General features: G+C 39.6%; 1 long non-coding RNA gene across 3 annotated transcripts; it reads left to right on the top strand.

Moving 5' to 3' along the window:
* The first annotated feature begins 4,230 nt into the window (after window positions 1-4,230).
* On the top strand, window positions 4,231-23,342 carry LOC135278949 (uncharacterized). 3 transcript variants are annotated; one of them, XR_010346328.1, is made up of 5 exons: window positions 4,231-4,414; window positions 8,684-8,741; window positions 11,510-11,657; window positions 13,189-13,236; window positions 22,914-23,342. It is a non-coding gene; the product is annotated as an uncharacterized LOC135278949 (long non-coding RNA). The 3 variants fall into 3 exon arrangements; XR_010346329.1 differs by lacking the exon at window positions 22,914-23,342 and adding an exon at window positions 15,733-15,887; XR_010346327.1 differs by lacking the exons at window positions 13,189-13,236; window positions 22,914-23,342 and having other exon boundaries at window positions 11,510-11,884.
* The last annotated feature ends 309 nt before the right edge of the window (window positions 23,343-23,651 follow it).

Genomic DNA, 23,651 nt, shown 5'->3' with positions numbered 1-23,651 from the left:
ATTGAACTGTTTCTGAAGATGAAGTTACTAATAGTGATACTATTAGAAGATAAAGGGGAGAAGAAAAAGGCTGTTTATATTTTTAATAAAGGAAGTGATAAAAAGCACACTCACAAGAGGCAGAAAAACAAAAAGCCTGCAAATCCTTGTTTCTTTCAGTGAACATACAGTCAAAGATAACCATGGTTCTTTGACTGACTCTTCAGTGCACATTGCATTTGTTATCTCCTCCTGCTCTTGTAAAGGTTTTTCTCTTCCCTTTCTCAGCAGCTTTTGCCACAGGCAAAATCAGCATCTTCTTCATCATTTGCAGGAAATTACAGTGCTAGACATCACTCCATTCACAAATTGTGGCTCCACAATGACTACAACAATGTGAAGCCTGAGCGGCCCAACAGGTTTTAATTTACATCAGGTAACTGGATTTGCACTTGTGCCAATGGGAACAGTACCTGGCCCAGAGAGCCAAGCCATAAACAGGTGGGAAGAAGTTTGGAGAGAGTTCATCACCAGGGATATGAGAAAAGTGCGCGTGAAAAGAGTTTAGTCAGCAGTCAGCTCTAATTTTTTAATTTTTTTTTTTTTTTTTTTTTACCACAGTGGGTTTCTCCAAGAGCCCTGTAGACTTTAATCTGGGTACGTTACACAACCCTGTCTACTGTAGCATTAAAAGGCAGGTGCATTCAGAGACACACACACAGAGATCATTCACAATCTCTGAATCACAAAGATATTTCTGCTGGCTCTTTGCTCTGCCACCTGTACACTCATCGTTAAGTCAGCAACCAGACCCGCCAGTCGATTGTACAAGTTCAGAAAATCAAAGCCAGGCAGACGATGGCGTGGGAGGCTGAGCATGAATTGTTGCAGGGCTCTGACTAACACTTCGGCAGGGAAGCGCGCAGGAAGCTGTGCAGAGCCAGGAAGGACACTGCCCCGGTGCTTCCTTTCTGCCACTTCAAAAATATCCACTAACAGACCTCTTCTAAAAAAAAAAAGTGCTTTGGACACAACCTGACGTTAGCTCTTGGCCTTTGCCTCATATTATCTTACTGAAAAATAGAAGGAAAGTACTGCAAGTAGTTAATAGCTTCTCTTAAACAGGATGCTGAGGATAATGATTACAAGGCACTCTGTAGAAAAGACTTTGAAACATTCAAGCTCTGGACATGGATATAGTTTGTACAAGTCCTTGTTACTGCTTTGTGAACACAGAACAAAGTGTTTTCTTTCACTTACTCCCTTCCTGGACACTCTTCATGTACTCTCTCCCCACAGAGTGTTTTAAAAGAGAATGTCAAACAACAATGGCAACAACAACACAGTCATACTGGTTAGACCATACACAGTTATTTATATTGCATTTACTTTTGGAGTTCACAGGGGTTGTGTTATCGCAGACTCAGAGACATGCTGAAATCTAGGCTTAAGACAGAGCTACCAAAATGATCTCTGACCCTGAGTGAGGCACTTGATCTCCCAGTGCTTCGATTAGTCGTGCCATAAAACTGGGTAGAAAACAGCACCCCAATGAAATACAGATGGTTCCTCAGAGATGAAGCGATCTTCCATAAATTACAAAGGTAAGGGCATACACAAAAAAGAATCTCAGATTTTCTTCCCTCATTTTGGTAGGTGCTTTGTTAAAATCCTGCACAGCTTCACACTTATCCTAGTGGTATCAGAATATTGAGCTTACACACAAAGATGTATCTGACTCACAGCTAAAAAGTCACCCTGATAAAATTCAGCCTTATGCAAAGTGCCTTCATAAGCCTTACTGACCACTCAGCATAAGCCACTGCAAGCAGGACTTATAGCAGCAGGAAGCTTGAACTTAAGAAATGGCAGCTCTGTAATTGCTCTGTGTTTTAAAATTGGTAGGTTTGACCTTCTACATTTATCTTCCATAGTCATTAATCAGTTCTGAGGTGAGAGCCAAAGTTGCAGCGTTATGTCCTTTCACTACTCATTTTTAGCTAAAATTCTAATCTTGTACATTGTTTAATATTCCACATTGAGAGTGGGGCAAAATGGTCCCCAGGAGCTCAAAATCCATGCATAGCAAACCAAGTGCCAGGCATTCATTGTTAAATTATCAAAAGTGCACACCAAATTATACTGTCTTTTAAGGCTGTAAAGGGATTTCACTCCTGCCTACCAACTAACTCCAGTAAAAGCCTTAGGATTTTTAAACACTATTCCAGCCACTGTATTCCCTGCAAAATTTCAGACTGAAAACCTCAAAATCCTTCTTCATAAATTCTTGAATCACAGACTCTTTGATCAACACCAACTATACCATTCAAGGATTTTTGTAAATCCTGAGTGCCTTGGGAAATGCAATATACATGCAGCAAAAGGGTTACCTAATGGCCATATGGAATGCAGTTTATTCTTGCCCACTCGCAAGTAACACAGAAATGCCTGTATGAAATGTCTCTGGGGGCCTTGGTGCAAGACAGATGAAAATTCAGGGAATGGGTAGAGCAGAGAACAGAGGAGCCGCTTTGAATGTTGAACTGCCATTCACATCAGTGAGTGTTCGATTCAAAAATGAGGACAGAAATGGATTACCACCTTCTATAAAGAGCAAAGCCTCTGACATGATTTAAAAGTTGCATCATAGGTACAATCAGACCTCAGCTGATCCACATTGCACTATCTGCAGGGCTGCACACAGGAAAAATCTAAGCAGAGTTTTTGAACCTAAATAATACACAAAGTCTCAGTGCATGACCTTCATATGTATTTTTCAATCAAAAGCTTTAAAAAGAATGAGCATTAAAAGAAATTGATGTTGATTAACCAGGTCTGACTGTAATTAAGTATATGAATAGAGAGAAAAATGCAAAATTTTATTAACTGTGGAAGGAATGCTAGATCCTTAACTGCCCAGCAAGTTCATGAAGACAAAGGAGATCAGTTTACAAGGGTTAAGTAAACATAATATTTTATATTACAGTTCAAATGAATCCAATTTCAACAAGACTGTGTAAGGGTCTAAAAATCAGTTTACCAGATTGAACATTTTTATGAACATTAAAACCCATTACTTTGCTCTGAAGTACAGCTACCGAACAGCCAGAGCCACGTAAAGTAACCATTTGTTTCTTAGCCCTATGGCTGAATTGCTTCTAGCCTCCTTGCTGTTCATGTCTGGTGGATTCCCTGTATTTATTTATACATGCCTGCATGTTGTGCATTTTGTACTCCTTTAACTTTCCAAGGCCATGTCAAAACAAAATGCATTCCTTAGTGGGTCAGCATAGGAATAGCCACACCAGACATTAACGTAATAACTCAATGCTTACTGCAAATCTGAGAAAAGTAACCAGTGGTTGTGAAACACGAATTTCTGGTAAGCGAAGGAGGCAGTGCTCTGAAAAGTGCTGCTTTAGCAGGAATTTACTTTGAGATCTTTTATTTATCTGTAGTATAGACACGCACTCACAACCTCCTCATTCTGTTTAGCTAATCACTGACTCTGATGAGGCTGCAAACAAAGCTGCCAATTAGCACTGATTATGATAGTAACATTTCATTCAGAAAAAAAATAGTCTGAACCATTGAGCTCCCTTGGAGAGGAAAAGTCCTTTTAAGGACTTTTCAAAAGATTTCCAGCACCCCATAGAATTAGACCACAGATACTATGTATGTATTCAAATGCGACAGCTCACCATTTGAACTGAGGGAAAATCAGTATTAGATAATGGAGAAACTGTTATACAGCATGACACAAGCAGAGTGGACCCTTTGTGCTTCCTGTAGCATTCAGAACAGCTCCCCCATCAAACCACAGCCACCACTGCAAAACATACCACTCCTGAGGAGCTGTGAAATCCAAACAACTCTCACCTTGCAGCTGATCATTTCTGTCCTGCTGGTATTACAAACATTAAGGCATTATCAGTTGTCTCGGTCTTCCTTGGGCCATGCTTGTATTGTGGCCAGCACAAAACAGCTGAGGGAAGCCACCGGCTCTGGGGAGACCCAAGGGCCAAAGGCTGCCCTGAGGGGATGCACCAGAGGCACTGAAGGCCACATCACGGAAAAAATTATCCTGGGCATTATGGCTGAATTGCAGGGCAAATAAACCTTTAACACACCTCATAAGCCAGGCACAATCAGGCTGGTGCCTGAAGAAAATCAAGGAAATTGAAAGATGTGGGTTATAGTGCATGCTCAGCCACACTGCCTCAGGTGCTGCTGGCCCGGCAGCAGCTCTGGCGATGTCTGCCAGGGCCACGTCTGCCAGGGCCACGCCTGGTCCAGTCCACAGATCTGTTGGGATGCACTCAGAGAAAATCAATGTCACCACTAGAAATTCCTCACACCAGGAAGGAGCCATGTTTTATTGCACCTGAAACATAATGCTTGACTTCTTGGGATGTGGAAGTAGCAGATGTGTCAGGTGAGCCAAAAGGGATCCTCCCTTAGGCAGGCCGGCAGGAATGAATGTCAGGTTTGTCTCAACCAGGCAGGACTCTCTCTCGCAGCTGTTACACTGAAAGGACACATTATGAGAGGTGAATTAACACACTGGCATCTGCACTAGCTACATTAAAACCACCAAGAGCATGGACAGGATTGCCCCACACCGTGTGTGCAGAAAGTGAAATGCATGGGTTTGTTTTGTGGCTCTTCCTTGATCTCCTCAGCCCTCCACTGGCACAGGTTGTGGATGGGCAGGCTGTGTACCTGCACAGCAGGAGCAGGGCTGGGAAAGGGTCCAAATCCAGGAGGCAGCTAGGGAGTAACCCAGTGACTGAAGGTCTGGTTTGACCAGGAAAAGCACAGCCTTCCCAGTAAAGACAATGATGCGTTGCAATAGGAGTGGGTGGGTAGGGTGGGGCGAGGGAAGGCTTGAGAGAATTGAGCCCAAATGACTCCCACACTCCAGAGAGCTGGAGACTGGCAGCCATCCTTTCTGGAGAGAGGCGTGCTGCTGGGGTGTGTGAGTAGCAGAGAAAGACATTACTGCTAATGAAGATGGGTAGGAGCTGCAGTATTTTGACTCCAGTTTTCAATACCACCAAGTACAGAATGTGTATGGGTCTGAGTGTGTAGACCTAACAGACCCATCTCAATTTCCTGAGATTCGTAAAGGCAAGCTTTTAGCAGTGTAAAACCTACGATATAATTTGGAAAACCTGTGTTGCTGGGGGAGGTAAAGAGGCATGCTTTAGCCTTCATGGAAAAAAAAGCTGTTTTGGCAAGGGCAATAATTAATGAGCTAGCGGTCACTTAAGGTGGGCATAAATATTTGCACCTCAGAAACATTTGCCACCTTCTCCATGCTCCCCTTCACTCTGCCTGTTTTTCCCCTTCTCTGCAGCCTCCTCTCTCACGCGCTCTTTCCCTCCCCTTCTCTCCCTGCCTGCCTGCCTATCATCTTGCTCTAATTGTTTCCAGATTTGTGTGGGAGGTCAGGGCCCGGGAGTGCTGCTTCATGCCAAGTTTATAAACAGAGCAGTGTTTCCAGATGGCCACTGGCTCCAGCCTGGCTAGCAGGTTGATTGGGACCAGAATAACAACAGGTGGAGAACAGACAATGAATTCCTTGACACTTATTTTACTCCCTCTGCTTTTTCCCCCCTTCCCTCCTCCCTGCAGCCACCACGGCTACCACCAGCAGACCTACAAGCTCTTGAATCCGGGCAGGGAGTCAGGACACGGGGGAGGGAGGGAGGATGAGGAGGAGGAACGATGAAAGAAAGTGCAAGTGACTTCCTTGACCAAATAAAAGGCAGGGCAGGAAAGGGGACACATGCTGCTACTTCCCTGCCAGCCATTACTGCTGCTGCTAATTAAGGTGTCCTTCAAGCTCTCATGGAAAAGACCCTCTGAGGTGAAATCACAGAGAATAAACAAGATACCTCGTACAAATAGGGAAAATTATAAGATTGATTTAACATTGTTCCTTAGGCAACTGCATGCATTCAGTTTTTGTCAAGACAGCCTGGGCCACTAAGGCAGTTGGCAGTGACAACACATCTTCAGTCACTGTCAGCTCTGTACTCTGTTTTTCCAGACAGAGCTAGTTTCCCCAAGGCTCCGGTTTGCTAACCCCACTCCCAAGCTCCTGCCCTTCCCAGTTTCCCTCACCTCTCCAAACTGATGTCTTCTTCCCAGTCTCCACACCAAATTCCCACTTTCCTCATCAGAAGCTGTTTATAGAAATGATGGGGGCAGGGAAAAGAAGTTCTGCAAGGCAGTTGCAGAGGTGCTTTTCTTTCTATTACCTCGCTATTCCCAGCACATTTGGGAGAGTTATTTGGCACAAATGCATTGTTCCAATAATTTGGACTTAGAGCAGATCAAAATGTAGCCACTGATGACACAAAACTGCAGCAGGTTCTGCTTCAGAAGAGGCATAAATTAAAGCAGACAATCTAGATTTTGGGCCTGAGGTAACATGCATACACAGGGTACAGACAACCCTACCACCATATTCCTCCTGGAAATTCCCAAAACAGAGGCAGAAAAAATAGGTCAGGGTCACAGGAGTAATGCTTAACTTTAAATGCCCAGGCTGCTTCAAGCTGTAGTAAAACTTTTTGGAAGCAGGAGAAATTTGCAGCAGCACATTCTGGTTCTGATGCCTGTGGTTACTATGTCCTCTGTCCCCAAGGAGACCAGCACGATGCAGGATCTGGATGTAGATTCAGCTCCACACCAGGTATGCCAGGGCTGCTTCTCCTCCTCCCAGGAATCCAGACAACTGGGAGCTCCACTACAGAAGGAGAAGATGAGAAAAAGCGAGTGTAAGGGATACTAATGAGGGGACATAAGGAGTACCAGTCAGTCTTCCAGATTAATTCATTTTATATTACTGAACCGCAAATGTTCTTATTTCCCTGCCTGGCCCAGTTCTGCACTCCTTAGGGTAAGATAGCAAAACCATTAAGAAGCAAAACTGTACATGATAAAAAAGTACTATCATCTCCAGTGAATTAATGAATAATTAGACTAAATTATTAAAATTGCTGTACATCACCCACTAATAGGCTCAACAAACTTGGTATTCACAAGAGAAAGCAAAAAAAAGGTAAAATTTTCTCTCCATTTCCCCATTGTGCTTACACTCCAGATGGTCTAATTTAAACTAGGATGAATATCATCAAAAAAAAAAACATAGAGAAGTATTAGGATTATAAAATTAAAAGCTGCAGTCTTTAAAAAAATTATTCTTTAAAAATTAAATGGCTGCCATAAAGAGAATGGTATCCAAAGCTGGTAATTAACCCAAGACTCCAATGCACATTTTTTATTTTCTATATGCTGCACTCCTCACACATAATTAGAGAAATTCAAAAAACAGTGAAAAGACATACACAATCTCCTCTGTTCAAATTCAGTGTTTAGTAAACTGACTGAACTAACTGCTCACATGTGTAAAACAGACAGAACTTTCCCCATTCATTATTAAGAGCATATTTTCTTATTTGTAACCTTTTATTCATATCCTTAATGGTTGACAAGTACTCTTGGATTGTCTATAAAATATCCAAAAAACCATTTTTTACTCAAGTACCAGTTCGAAGGTGAACTGAAATTTAATAGGACTACAATTTGCTGCTACTCAGAAAGCTCTTATATAAATGGTGTGTGAAAAGCAAGCATGATTTAAAAAGCATTTGCTAATATTTGCAATGCAAAAGATCTCAGATTCTTGCATATGAATACCTGGAAGCAGATTTGGAAGCATTTAGGGGTTTTCATGAATGTCAGCAAATTGTTAACAGGTTTTTATTTTCCTGGAGACATTTCATGACTAGTCTTAGCTGTCAAATTTTATACTGCGTAAGTTCTACATCTACAAATAAACACAAAAACATATTAAGCCAGTTAAAAAATCTTTGCACTTCCAAAGCTTCTTATATCTCAGGATCTCAAAAAAGTTTAAACAAACAGTGTGCCTAATCCTAAGGTTTGGTTTAAATGAGGTCACTCAGCACCTTTTAAATAGATGCTTAGGATATTTTGCCAGAGTGAAAGATAGATCATTTTATGTCAATAGGGTAAGCTCCAACCCTTTGGAGGTTCTCCCAGTTTCAGACTGTAAATTCTTTAAGGTAGAGAATGACTTTGACCGTATGCTTAGGTAGTAGTATCTCAATTTTACTGGGAATTCTGGGCATAACTGAGATGCAGGTAGGCTGAAAAAGAAAGAGAATATGAAGTGCCAAAGACGCAATGCTCACCAAGGCAGGATTTGGTCTGATAAAAACTTTAATTCTTATGTTCATATGACTTCCAAAATTCTACTTATGCACAAACTTTCCATTTATTTGTAGATCTTATTGGGACTGTAGATTCAATCCATTTTCATGTACCATTAACACTACTCCTTTTAGCACAGGACCATGTTTTGTACAACTCAGAAACACTCGGCTATGCCTTTCTCATTGCTGTTCCTGTGTTCTACAGAAATCTGTGTACCATGTTTTTCACAAAGGAACTCAGTTCATTCCTTGGTTCATAGATGTTTTGCAATATCTGTGTTTCTGCTGAACAGAATTTTCCAACTCTGAAATGTTAAATCCAGGATAAGTAATGATGACTGAGGGTTGACTATGTACCAAATTCTAAGTTCCTGTAGTGAAGGTATTGATCTGATGTGGAACTATGGATTCTTGCACAAATCCTTCTCACAAATACTCACACTACTCCCTTTCAGCAGCTTAGCACTGACTGTGATGACTGCAGTCACCTGTGGACCTCTCGTTGGAGAGAAGGTAAAGTGACATTCGTATTTTAAACCGGCAAAGAACAACTTTATATAGGTCGAAGTCCTAAGAATTACTACCCTAAGTGATTCTTTTGAGTTTGTTTGCATAATGCTGATTTACAGTGTTGTGTCCACATGAACACATGGTAAATAGATGTTCTTGTTTTGGATATGACTCCTTAAGCCTTTTCACACCCAGCCAGCACAGTGGGAAATGCCAGGGAGTCTGGCTTCAGCCACTGGCTCAGATATCAGGTTAAGCTTGAAAGGTCAGGTTCTGGAAATCCACATTGCAGAAGCTTGATATGTAAATGTAAGCAAAAGGATTCATCTCACCTAATTTCCTAAGTCTTAAAGTTAGACATCTACTGCAAGGTGCTTAGATTAAAGGTACTTCTTCTATAATCATCAGAGACAGACATCTCAACAGGCATCTTCACTGGGAGGATTTCTCACTTAAACAGTGTTCACTGTAGAAGGATTTTGGAAAACTAAGATAGCAAGACATCCTTTTTCAGGTGCTAAAATAAATTCTGCTCCAGGCATGGCAAGAGCTTTCTGGACTTTGCCAGAGATTAATCTCTTCAAATAGACATAGCTATTGAGATGTACTGGTGCAACAGCACTTTCAAATGTGAATATTTCTGAACATTCCTGCTGCAGAGAGATTACATAAACGCTTCCTGAATTATAGCTTATTTAGAAGTGAAGTGCATACCTTAGTTAATATTCCTGAAAAAAAAAGAAAAGAGACATTTCTCCTCACATAATTTTGAAGTTGGCAGGGTAGTCAGAAGGCTTGTGTTTGATAGGTGACAAGTACCATTTCTGAATGCTGTGAAAACCAAGTAAACTATCCACAGTGACAACCCTATTCAGTGACTCTGAAATATTTGTTATGCCAGTCAGAAGTCTGAAGTAGTATTCTGAACCCATGATACAGGCAGAGCCATGACTGAAGATGGGACAACACGCAAATATTGTTCATACAAGCTCCACTAAATTCTTAATTCAACTGCAACTCATATTTGTACAGTTAGAGACCACTCAAAAATATTCAAATGGCTGGGTGCACTCTCCCAAGGGTTCAGAGACAAAAAAGTATGATTTTGTCAAAACACCCCTGCAAAGACTCTGAACATATACAGACTCCTCAGAAAAGCTTTTTTTCCCCACTGGAAACACGTTACAAGTTGACATAAACACAATAAGAATGAGGTAGCTGGTCTGAGTGAGCTTCACTTGATGGTACCCAGTGGCTGCTACTCTGAAGAGCAGATCATAGTTTTGGCATTAAACTATCATGTTTCTGGTCTTCTGCTAACCAGAGTCCAAGTTCCCCGGACAAGGAGGTACAAGACTACCTCAGTGGGACACCATAGTCTATCCCAGGTGGTCTGAGAGCTACTCAGTAGTGCAGCAGGTCCCAGAGATAAGTCAATCACCTCCCTTAATTCATATGTTCTGAAAAGTGCAGAAATGCTGTAAGCAATTGTAGTAACAGTAACAAATACAGGAGTAAATAATAACATTCTTCTGATATACCTCCTATGTAGGAGCTCAAAGAAGTCATCTCAGGCTGCTTTTCTTTGTCTGTTCTTTGCCTCCCGAAAGACTGGAGAGCAAACACAGTAAATATGCTTGACTGAAACATGGAACTTTTTAAATGAAACACAGATAATGTCAAGAGCTGCTCCATCACAGGAAAAGGCAAATTAAAGACAACCAGAGAGAGAGATTGTAGTTATGACCACTGAACATCAGATGTAGCAAGTACACTAAGTAGAAAAGGTGATATAGAACTGTGTATTTCAGGGAACCTAACCAATGAAATTTAAATAAAGCATTTGCTCCACAGGAATTCATTGATCCTCTGGGAGATTTTCCCTTCATGTTTTATAAAATATTAACAGCAAGAGTTTTTTTAAAAATACTTGAAAAAAAAAGTGATGCTTTGTTCACAGAATACCTACATAAATGTGAAGATGACAAAACAATCTGCTTCAAAATTTCCATCTGTATTCATGGACTTGCACTGGACTGCTCTTTTTCTGAAGAATTCTATAGCATGTCTAGAACTACTCACATATCTCCTACCACCAGAGCTTGTAATGACACAAGACTCAGTTCAAGGAGTAAGTTTGTGGCAACAATCTGCAGTATATAGTGCCATAAATTCATATTTGGTGTGAAGGCAGTTTTTTAAAAAATTAACCTCTGTTGTTACTTGCAATCCCCTACTCATTTTCTGATTTAACTGCAAGTGTAGTGGTCCGGATATAGTGGTATTATACTGAGAGTATAATAATTAGCATTATGCTGTTCTTGTACCTGTTGTATAGAACAAATTGTAGCAATGGAGTTCTGCTCTAGAGATACTATGATATCATGGACTGAACAGTGAAGCCCTAAGATGAGGCACTAAAATCTGTAAACCATTGTAATAGTACTACTTTGTCTAAATCATAGAGCCTAAAAGATCTAATAGATCAACATATTCATCTGTCTGCCAGAGGACTGCCCATGTTCTGAAAAGTCACAACAATTCAAAGAAGAGCAAATAATAGAGATTAATGAGCAAAGAACAATGTAATTATTGCAGTGGAGTTGGTTTCTGAAACAAAACAGAATTTAGCAGCTAAATAAAGTGGAAGCTATTAACTGCATCTTTATTACTATGCAAAGGCAAGTAGCAACTGTGTAATTTAACTAGGTCCATTATGCAATCTTTTTTCTAATTCTTTCCTGATCTGCTAAACTAATCTCTGTTTTTAGGGGGTTTGAAAATGAATTAAATGGATTAAAAATGCAGCTGAAAGCCAGGATTATTTAAGGAATGGAGAACAATAGGAAAGCATGACAAGGAAAGATCAGCCATTTGACAATGAAGCAACATCCTGAGCCTGAAGCACAATACTATTGAGTAAGATCTGAGAAAATGTTTTATTTCTTCACCCAGGACATATTCTCTTTCCTCTTTCTCCTCCACTCCTAGCAGTGGACTTTGGCTTGATGTTAACTTAGAGAAGTTTAACTTGGGTTTTCCTATATGGGACCAAGAACTCCATTTGTCATGTAGCTCTGTAATGTCCTACATTTATAGTGTATACTGGATGTCCCAGTTTCATCCCACTTAAATATAGGCAGCTACCCTATATTGTAGAAAGAGAAAACTTTTCAACCCTCACATCTGGTAGGGAGGATTCTCACCCAAGCTACATTGGAGGAAAATCCTCCCTACCAGAAGCGAGGGTTGAAAAGTTTTCTCTTTCTACAATGTTTGTTACCTGTGTTTCAGAAAGTGTTCCTACCATGGTTTTCCAGGCAGCATGAACAAGGGTATTTATCTGGCTACAATGCTGGCTTCCTCCAAATAATGTCTTGTTATGTAATTATGAGAAAATAAATCTTTGTCTATCCAATAATCATGCTGCAATCATGCAAGCCCTAAGATTTTTAATTCCAAAGAGATCATGATACCTATCAGGATTTAAGGATTTTTCACCTTATTTTTTGGTCACATGGACTAAATCATTGCAAGTCATAGGAGTAGTGCTCCACTATCCGTTAATTTAGTGCAGCATTTTAACAACAAAAGTCAGGCACTTTTGAAGATTTGGAAAATATATTGAAAGGCTCTATATTTGAAACTAACACCTTTCCATTTAGGCATGTAAAACCAGTGTTACCTTTTTATCTAATTTCCTGCTCCTTTTACTAGTGATTCAGTTACAGCTCCTTTCTGTTAGGAACTGGCAGCTCAGTAGTTCAGTGGACCAAAAAGTAATGAAATATTTTGCAAGTTTTGTTGGAAAACCAATATAGTAGTGCTATTACTAATGAGGAACATACTCATACTACAATTGGACTTCAGGAAATTAGTGAAAAATAACAGGTCCTGCTCTGCCCATTGTCACACTCGTACAATCCTTACTGATTAACCAGAAACGCACATGCTCACCTAAAAATAAAACTGAGTCCTGTGGTGGGGCCAAATCTACTAAAAAGCACTAAATTTGTTCAAATTCACTTACAGGAATAATCTGACTCACAGATTTCAGTCATGCTCTGCATAGAAGTTTGATTATACTTTCTCAACAGTTGACAAAAGAAGTAGAGATGGGTGTGGCTTAGAGTCCCAGCCAAAACACATCTTCATTTATAGAGAGGTTCAAAACACAAACCTGGTCCCAAATGAATGCATTTGTCCCTCACAAAAATCAGAGCATCCAAGTTTTATTTCTTGCCTCAGAAAACTCTGAGAAGGGGATAATTCTTTAGAACACAGCAATTCTTATTTGTATAACTCAATTTAAACCTGATAGTGAACACAGTTATTAAAGCATCTGGCCTGACACAGTTATTAAATGATCATTTGATGATCACTGAAATTCTTTGAAATCTTCCCTTAGTCTTGGGTATTTAAAAGCTCTTGGGTTTTTGTTGTGCTTCAGGACACCTGACTTGACTGCAATGACTGTGATGACAATTTCACCCACAAGGTAATAATAAATTGTGCTTTTACAACAATTTTGTGGCTAGTTTCTTTTATCTGTCTCTTAATTTCATCTTTACGTGCTATTTTTTCATAGCCACTATATTACTTAATGAAATTTTTATTGCTGTAGTTTTCGTTATATTTTTTTTCCCTTTTTTTCCTCTACTTCATTCTTTCGCTGTTCTTCATTTTTGCTTAGTCTAACATTTATTGTGGTTTATTTTTAGGATACATATATACTTAGGGTGGAATTATAATTTGAACATTTATATACTGAGTTTATATTTTTGTTGGAAAAATATGTAATTGATGACTGTTCTTACTCTTCTGAGAAATGCCAATAACAAATGGCAGGCTTCAGTTCAATGAATCCTCTACTGTTTTAACAAGACAAAACATTGAAAGCAGGCAAAGAAAGTACAACAGGATAATTTTTCACAGTTTATACCAGGTTCAAAAATATTGCAAATATTGGTGTTTGACTTTCAGATCTGTCATAATATGCTGAAATAACATTCAGATGTCAATAACATATTGCAAAAAACATGGAAAAGATATACTGTAAATAATTCTGTTGAAAGGAAATAACACACTTGAAATAACACACTTGAAAAAGGAAATTCCTTTTTTTTACTTCTAGGCAGATTTCTCCATTTATTTAGATGTTAAAGAGATCTATTGCCCTTTAAAGTACAGTACTAATACCTGGGTTAGTTTAACTGCCCTTTTCCCACACACATATGTTTTTGCAGACTAACACCTACGGATACACTTTTTAAACCCTTAAATCCCCTCCGATTCTCAAAGTGCTCTTCTGCCTTCATTCCTGAATGGTGGTCACAAAGCATGAAGCCTACTACAAAATAAATATAGTTTCTGAATGCTAGTCCACAGGTTTCACTGTGTTAAAACTGTTTGAGCATCTGTGTAGAGTAAGTCTTGCTTACCTAAAAAAACCCACACAGTTAAGGTTTCTCTAAAAAATTATTATTATTTGCAAAGACCAACTGTCTTTTGAACCTAATATATATGGGTGGGATTCGAAGGAATTGTTACAGAGTGAATGACTGAGGACAGGCATGGGCACATATTTAACGTGATCTACCCATGTGTACTGTGATACATGGCAACATCAACACACAGGCACACTGAAGTGACATTAGCACAACTAGGAGAGTTTTTACTTTTGCCTTTGTTGCATTAATCCACAGTGTTTATTTTGTCACAATTGGTAATTTTTGTTAGATGCAGAACATCTATCATGAATTAGTAGTTTCAAAAAGAGATGACTTGGGAAGGGGGAGTTGGTTGAGTTTTGGAAGTGGGGTGTTTGTGCATTTGTTTTCTCACAACTGGCAAAACTCCAACAGCTATTCTCCAGAAATTTCACAAGAAACATTCATATGGGCAGGAAATCTACTGGCAAGAAATGGCAGATGAAAGAGTTATGTACTGCTGAATGAGAGTTTTGCACCTGCACATTGCTTAAGTTGGAGTGCATGCTATTAATATAATAACAATAGCATAATCAGTAGGATGCATAGTCATCTACCAAGATTATTTCATTTTGAGACTTCATGGACACTTTTGGCATAAGTGCAAAACAGGGAACTGAATCAACTTCAAATGTGCACTAAATGGAATGAAAAAAAAAAAACAAATCCATACTTAAACAATTCCTACCAAGATATCATGTTTAAAATTAAGACTAGAACTGTGTAACTGAGCCCAAACCAAACTGGATGTCCAAGGACACCAGTGGGATTACAGGCACGGCTGCCCAGTAAGTAAGGGTCAGAGAAGTACTGCTTCAGACTAATTCACTGGATTCTGTTTTATTTCTCCTTTATGGAGAAACTTTTTTTTTTCCCTCAGGGTCATTAAACTTAGACTAGAATAGAGCTGTTAAAAAAAACTCCTATGGAACACTTTTTGGGGTCAGGATTTGGTAATTCATAAAAATATTTCCAATGAATACCAAAACACATCAAAAAAGTTTCAAAACAAGTGTTGTCCCAGTTTTGAAACCTGGAAGGCCTGAGGTCTTTAGTTCAAAGGTAGACTAGCTGGTGGGCCATCCTTCAGTGATAGGCCATCAATCTTCCACCCTGGCAGTCAAAAGGTTGAGCAATGGTCTGCCAGCCAGAGCCCTGCAGGCTTACAGAAGAACTCAGCTAAAATCCAACTGTCCCTTAAAAACTTTAGATTTCAGTCAGCTGCCAAGATCTCTCTTGAAGTTTGCCAAACAGCTTTGCTTTTGAGACTGGTTCCATCAGCCTTTCCGTGTAGACATGTGGAGTTTTTTCCAAATAAATCATTTCATTGCAAAGAAACCATTTTATCCATCTCAGAAGTCACCTAGATTATGCAAAATGCTGTGCCGTCCCTGCATTTCTCCCTGGACACATGACTCTGTGACTTCAGGCACAGAAGGGTCATTCCGGACCTTGGAAATGTGCAATTCAGTCTTTCCATGCTGACCGACACCTCTCCCACACAGAGTCCCCTCCTTAGGGAGTCTCACCTCGAGCGGTTTCTAAGCAGCCATAAGGAGGCAATGCTCACTGCTTCCCCTGGTGAGAAGGCTGAGACCTGGGCAAGATGTTTCACAGGGAATTTTGACCCTTTCCTACTGGGATCTGAAACACCATGAAGTAAGAGAAAACACAGTTGTGACAGAATTACTAAAATAAACTAAAATGGTAATAAAGACACATGAAACATATATTGTTATTTTTTGTGTAAGTATTATGGTCTACCCACCCCGAACATACAACAGCATTTGGAAGAGCACTCTGGGGGAGTGGGGAATGCATTGCTGAACTTTGCACTACCATGGGACGAAAACTGTTGTCCAGCCACACTTGCTGCCCAACCCATGTTTTCCTGCATGATAGACAGTTTTCCCTCCACTGAGAGTCAAGGAAGCAACCTACTTATCTGGAATTTTATCCACCAGAAGGCCAAAATACTGAGCATGGCCTGTGAACTGAGAAGTGATAGTGAATCAAAATCCCTGGAAAACCATGTGATGGTGAAAGATTTTCTAGTCCTATAGACAAAAATGGTTTAGGGGTCTGACCTACATATTTATTTATTCATACATTTACTGAGCAAGATTTTCACTAGTCTCCATACCAGATAAACCACTGCTCTCATCTGAATCAGATTTTTACTATAAAGACAGCTAAATCAATATCAGCATCAGTATGTTATCAGCAGTGTTTTCTGAGCTTTGTTTTCTATTAGCTGTAAAATCCATTGAGTTGCAAGGAATACTGAGTGGGAAAAGCCATTTAAAATTGCATATTTGCATTGTCATGGGTTGGACTCAATGATCTCAAAGGTCTTTTCCAGCCTAGCTGATTCTGTGATTCTGTTTATGATTTAATGTTGTTTGAACAACTAACCTATAAACTTTATCATTTTGCTATTAGAAAGAAGAAATAAAAAATATATGAAACTTGTAAAGAATCACAGAGTTCTCTTCCAGATTGCTGAGAGTCAGTAAATGCCTCAAAAATCTCTCCCACTTCTTTACATGTAGTTATTAAAATTCAGCAGTCCAGTGAACTGGACTATAAAATCAGCATATCTGCCCCAGAACAAGTACACTTTTTGCTTTGCAGTAATGTTCTTTGCAGAATGCATTTGTGGGACAACAGGTTGGCACTGGGTGGTGAAAGGTATTCACCATTTTGTAAAACAAAGCAGCCATGGCTAATCTTTTTTGTTTCAAGATATAAAAGAAAAGTCCCATTTTGCAACTATAAAAAAAAAAAAAGAGTTAAAGTAGTACAGCTGTAAGCAGAAATACACTCGTCATTTAAAGGGCTCCATGCCTACTGTACATAAAATAATACACTGGTATCATTAGCATAGACAACAGCTTGTTTTCAATTTGGATGCAGATAATGAAATTATCCCCCAAATTACCATAAAGTGGAACAAATAAACACAAAAGCAAACTCTTTTTCTTTTTCTTTCTCTCTCTTTTTTTTTTTATTTTTTTTTTTCTTTCCCTTCAGCAGCGCTGGCTTTCAGCTGTTTAGAATGAAAGCAAAGCTTCTGTTTTTCCAGAGCTCCAGTTTGACCTCAAGCAGATAAAGAACATGAAATGACAAACACGCAGCAAAGAGTTACTGTGTCCTTCCCCCCTGGCCTCTGTTTACATTAGGAAATGTACCCGGGGAGGAGGGAAGGGGAGGCAGGAGGGCTGCCTTTCAGCGCCGCGCTCGGCTCCGCTGGCTCCGGCTGGAGCTGGCCCCTGTTTCTGAGTAAGCTTACTCCACTCCAGATGTGCCGCGGCTCCAGCGTGGCTGCCATGTACAGTAAATCGGCATCTGAGGGCTCGTCAATCTGTGGGGTAGAGCAATTGCGGTCTCGCCAGGCCGCCCCACTGGCACAAACAGAAATTTGCGCCGCTGAACTGGAAAAGGAGGAGGAGGAGGAGGAGGGAGAGGAGGGAAAGGGGCGACAGGAGGGAAGGAGGCAAATAACGGGAGAGCAGTGTGTGAAAGTTGAGGGGCTGGAAGGTGTCTGCTCCCGCGAGGAGAAGGGGAAGAAATAAACACTAACAGTCAACTGAGGAAATGTTCTTAATGCATTTGTAAATTTACTTGTAAATGTTTTACACTTAGAGAGAAAGGGGAATGCTGCGTATCATTTGGCAGTGTTGGCTGTCTATAGGTCCCTGTGGATATACTGCTTTAGTACGCGTTGTAACCAGGGCAAGAGAAACATAAAATAGCTGGGAAAACACAGCCAATTAGTCATTACACATAGATTGTAAAAACAAGAGAGAGAGAGGAAGAGACAGAGAAATAAATGCCCCTAGCAAATTGAGTCCCTCTTGTTTGTGTCCCTGCTACATGAGCACGAACACCAGAGGCAACGATGCCTTCTAATCAAAGTGCAGCTTGCAAACCAGTCAGTGCTCCCATTCAAAATCCTCCAGGATTTCCTGACGCTCACAAGATTTACCTATTTGCTGTCATTGTAAAAAACAAATTGTTTCACTAATCAGGCAGTTTGCTTTGGACCCGACCCCAGTTGTACAAACTCCAAGTTGGACGTTCATTTCTGATCTCCTGCCGCCTACGCAGCCGTTGCTAACTCAGTTTTAATAGGATGAGAAAACGATCTTTTCTTTTATAGTGGGTTCAAATGAGCTACCCAGCTTCAGGCTGACTATAGCTGTGTTTTCCTAATCACCATTTTTTTACAGCAATTCTGAGGATGAAAATGCCTGCTCCCCCTCCTTTCTCTTCCGACAGCGCCAAGTCTAAGAATGTAAATAAGTGTTAAATTGAAACACAGAACAAAAATGGGTCAGATTTAGTGTAATTGAGTCATAGTTAAATTTAGGCTGCTTTTATTTGCAAATGTGTATTTTAACAGCAGTTCCATACAGCATCTCCGGATAGAATGAGATGCCTCATTTATTTATTATTTTTACTGTGGTTGTGCCTGAAATTCTCTGTGAAGTCTCACAGCTCCATTGTGACAAGCACTCTAAAAGATGAGCTATGCATTTTAAAAACTCTCCTTTGCCAGAGAAGCCATCCTCAGAGTACCATCTCCATTACATAGCAGCACCTTAAAAGGACAGAAATATTGTCAGCTGTTCCAAATTTTCAAAAATTGTGAATCAAAGCTGAAAAATCCCAAGGCTGCAGGAGAAAAAGTCATAAGATTTTCAAAGAGTTCATCCTTTCTTGTCTCCTAATTTGTGAGTTTTCAAACCCTCACAACATACTGTAAGATTATTGAAGTTTCTTTTTTAAAAAGAATGTTCAGATTCTCACAGTATCCCTTGACATAAGGAATGAAGGCTTAAAATATAAAATATCACTAGATTTGAAACAAAACTTTAAGACTTGGCAATACAACATAGAGTTCTCTATGGGACTTGATTTTCCTTAGCAGTCCATCGACTGGATGGGGTAGTGAGCTCTCTTCCCTCTTATCCTTTACCTCCTGTAAGGTATAAAGGGATTTGATTTTGACCATGAACAACATATGTAGTCATGGATGAATAAACAATTAAATATGACTGTTCTTATGCATAACTTTCCTACTTTTCATCACTGGAGGCACTGCAAGCATTCTCTTAGATGCAGGGCAATAGAGAAGCTCAACAAGACCCCAACAAGCAAGCAAGCAGGAGCACATCTGCTACTGAGGACAAGTCCTTGCATAAAGCATGTGTCACATTATGAGCTGTTCTGTGAGGACCAGAAGGAGGACACTGCCTTCAACTTTTTCTTCTCATCCCAGTGTCCAACCTGTGCTCCAAGCAGCCCCCAAAGACAGCTCATCATTGCTTAATGCTTTGCACAGTCATTTATGTCAGGACAAAATGGACACTTAAAAAGTGTATCCAATCAGAAAGGCAAGATTAGTAACAAAATTACCTCGAAAACTGTCCCTTTTTAGGCTGGCCAAAGCACTGGTGAGTGTACAACTGGGACTTCCCTCCTGCAGGCAGAAATACGAACTGGGTGATGGAACAGGTGTTTTCAACGGCCAGAATTTCCATGCAGAAATGCAACACAGACTGGTCTCATTAGACAGTAGCTGAATTTAGCAAGGAATGTGACTTTTCCCACCCCATGTTGAATGAGTGGCCCAGGGGAAAAGTGATACTTAGAGGACACGAAGAGCAGCACAGTTCTTAGCTCATCCACCACAATAATGGCACTAATTTGTGAATAAGTGAGCGTAAAGCTGATAATAGTTGTCTGTAAAGAATCGTGTATGATGGTAAGATGATACCAGAGAACTCTAAGTGACCATGGAGGAATGTATCTAGAAGCCAGGACACAAAATGAGTGCAGCATGAAGAGGGTGTTGAAACTGAAAGGGTGAGAGAGATAGGAACAGCAGAACAAATAATGCATTCCCTCTTCAGAGAAGTCTCTCTCAGTATTGTGCTCCCAAATCACTACAACACTGTTCTTCCACATTAGTTTGAGCCATGTTTTTGCCATGTAAAATCAAGCCCTTGTTTACATGTGTATTATAAGTGGAAACTCTTTAACTCAGGTTTGGTAGTCAGAAAGGCAAATTTCCCTGACAAAAGTTTAAAAATAACAAAATTAACTGATTATCTTACTAAAACATGATGATATCTTCTTTCTTTAATGGCTCAATTACTACCAAGTGCACTTTTGCGAGACAGAAGGTACTAATGAATCAAGAAAAAATGCTTGAAAAATGAATCATGGTTTGTATTTCCAACAATAACTGCATTTTTTTCATGCATTAGAATCTTGGATCTACTATTTTCTTTGGGTTTTCTTCTATACACATTCCAATGCACCTGACAACTGAAGGAAGAACAGTACTGTCCAGCCATTGTGCGGGCAGATGTTGTGTAAATTTCCACAAGAGATTCTGCCAAGCCTTCCTCTTACACAGACCTCTGACACCTGCATTATTTGGAAGGATTAGTTTCTGTAGCATTGAATTTCCCCAAGGGACTGAGGCAAGAAGAGCAACTGAGAACCTGGCTGCAGAGCAATCATGCAGAGTAGATACAAATGCAATTATCCTTCCGTACTTAAGGAAAATGTAGCAGCCCTAGGTCCCCAGGAAGACAGAAGTGGTCCACCTCATGCATCTCCTAAAAAAGTGGAGATTAACAAAAATCTGTTAAGTATCCTGTTTGCATTTATTTCAAAGTACAATAAAATCTAAATAGACTGCAAATCTAAATAGGCTGTGTTGTAATTGCAATTGAATATAAGACAAACTGCAAACTTGGCATTTCTGCTGATAAAAAAAGTATATCAATAATTCCACTGGGCTTATATGTACCAAATGTTTAACATCTCAGTAGCATACTCATTATGATGCCTTTGACACCTGCAGAGAAATTACATCAAATCTGCAGCAGCAGTATTACGTAATGCACCAGAGTTCAATGTTCAAAACATCCTGTTCTTTACATAGCCTCTTGTCTTACACAAAAGCAGTTAAAAATAATAGAGCTTGTTCAAGAGCCAGATTTACAAGCTTATGTTCATAGACTTTTTAAGCTCATCTTGCAAGGCAGTTTTGTTATACCTGTGGGCTGGGAAAGGGGAGGCAGGAGAAGGCACAAGACGGAGGAAAGATTTGTGAATTGATTGTTTCAAGCTTTCAGGGAAAAAATAACTTAAATAACTCTGTGTTTATGGAAATTAATTTATTATTCTGACAAGTAATATGAAGAAGAAGTGAAACTTGTAAGAAATGAGTAACAGAATAAGTCTCCTGTAGCTGGACTGGAAATTGATTAAAGTCATGGGATATTTATATTTGTAGTTTGAAATCTGGAGGTTTGGATCAGCTAATTGGTAAGATAGATATCATTTGCAAAACTTGGATGTTGATCCTGAAGCAGATTTTGAGTTCATCAATCGTTTGGAATGTTTAAAGGAGAGGAAGCTTGGCTCTCCTCTTGAATTTCACACTATAAGGCTCTAGCTGCCTTCAGTGATGAAAGGAAAAATGAATAGGAGAGAAAAAAAAAAGGAAAGAATGGCTCTGTGTAGGCTTCTACAGCCTTGCTATTTAACATGGACATTGTAATAACCTCAGTGCTGCTGTTACAAAACTATGCGAATAATCAGCCACTCCTCACTGGCATCTTGGGTTCCTGTTGTTGTTGAGGGAAATGTGAGCAGAACAATGCAATTCACCAGAGCCTTTATGTTCTTTTCACCCTCCTGAGTCCTAAGACCAATCTTTTTGCAACCAAGACACAAAGCTATAATTGATTGCTTTATTCTTGTTTTCACAAGCTGTTGAGAGCTGTGCTGTTCTCCAGTCTGTTTATGAAACACTCATTTACACTGGAAAGCAGTGTATTGATAGCATGTTGAACTGGGAATAAAGGAACCTGGCTCAGCAAATCAGTGAAGTCTGCTACCAACTCCTAGCCTTTGAAGCACTTCTTAGGTATAGATTGTATTTATAGTTACCAAGTCTAAAAACTGTAAAGACCTTCATTCTTGCTTAATAAGGTGTTTCGAGATCACAGATAAAAAGCACCAGGAAAAAAATAACAGCAATTTGTACAAAAAATAAGTAGTGCTGCAGAATGAAGCACCAGGTTACAAACAAGCTGAATTTCATACTTCCATTGAAGGGTCTTCAGTGTATACGAGATCAGATTTGAGCCCAGCTATTTTGTCCAAACACCTACATACAGTCTATTTGTAATGTATCCCTCATAAAGCTCTTCCTCTTACTTCCTGTGAATAGGAATATTGCAAAACTGCACAGAGGAAGTGGAAGTTTAAAAGCTTTGCAGATACCAGATGGAAAATGTGATAGGAAACTTAAAAAAAAAAAAAATTTGTGTTTTCATATACATTAATTACACTTCAGAAAAGTTGATTTCCACTCATATCTTTCCCTCAATTTTTTACCCAGAACTTTTCATTCTTGTACTAACAGTTATACACTGCAAGAGTTTCTACCAATAAAAATAATAAGAGTCTGGTAATGTTTTATTTGCAAAGGCAGCAAAAAGTCTTCTTTTATGTAGAGGAAATAAGCCAGAATCAATAGAGATATAACCTGTTGCCTTTATTAAATCACTGCAACAAGACTTGTCATTTGATTTTTACTAAAGTGCAGTCTCCTTTACTGAGATTCTCTGGGTGATTTTTACCAATGTTTTCTCTGCAGGAAATAGCGGACAAACTCCAGATCTCTGAAAGAATGACAAACAGCATGAAATACAGGGTCTCCCACAAGAATGCCAGCGACTTCATCTCTTATGGACCTGGGAAAGACCAAACAAAATTTACACATGGCTCAAACCCAGACTGGGGTCTGGCATTTGAATCATCCTGGAGTATTTTCAATCCATCTCACTCTATCCTAGGATCTGCTTCCTTTTTAAAAGACCTTTAAGCTCAAAACATCTTATTTATACTGTTATATCAGCTGATTTTGAAATTATCAGCATCCACCAGCACATCTGAAAACCAGAATACTTATTTTGCATTGTAAATGTGATGAAAATTTGAACATTTTTAATCTGTAACATCAAATTATTCTGTATCATTTGTCTTTTGCATTTACCAACCATTAAAGATCAGTGTTGCCCTGTAACTCCTTGCTGATGAACACATTCCTCAGAATGCCTAATTTGTGAGAGATTTACACTGTGCAAACATTATCTACAGAGAGCACTTGATTCTCTGTAAATCAATTAGACATGCCTTTTCAGGCACATGTCTCTTGGAGGCTGACAGAACAGGGCTTTCTTTTTTACCTGAAATGGGGACTCCAAAACCACATCACCTCTGAGAAGCCACAGGGTGGCTTGGAAATAAAATAGTCCTGCAAGGACAGCCTCCTCTATAATTGAAATGCAATTTAAGAGGTCTTCAGAGGAATTTCTCCAACTCTGGAGGAGGC

The sequence above is a fragment of the Passer domesticus genome, chromosome 1 (genome assembly GCF_036417665.1).
Source record: "Passer domesticus isolate bPasDom1 chromosome 1, bPasDom1.hap1, whole genome shotgun sequence".
Taxonomy (NCBI): Eukaryota; Metazoa; Chordata; class Aves; order Passeriformes; family Passeridae; genus Passer; species Passer domesticus.
Note: the sequence above shows the minus strand (reverse complement) of the source record. Positions and strands in the feature narration are given on the sequence as shown.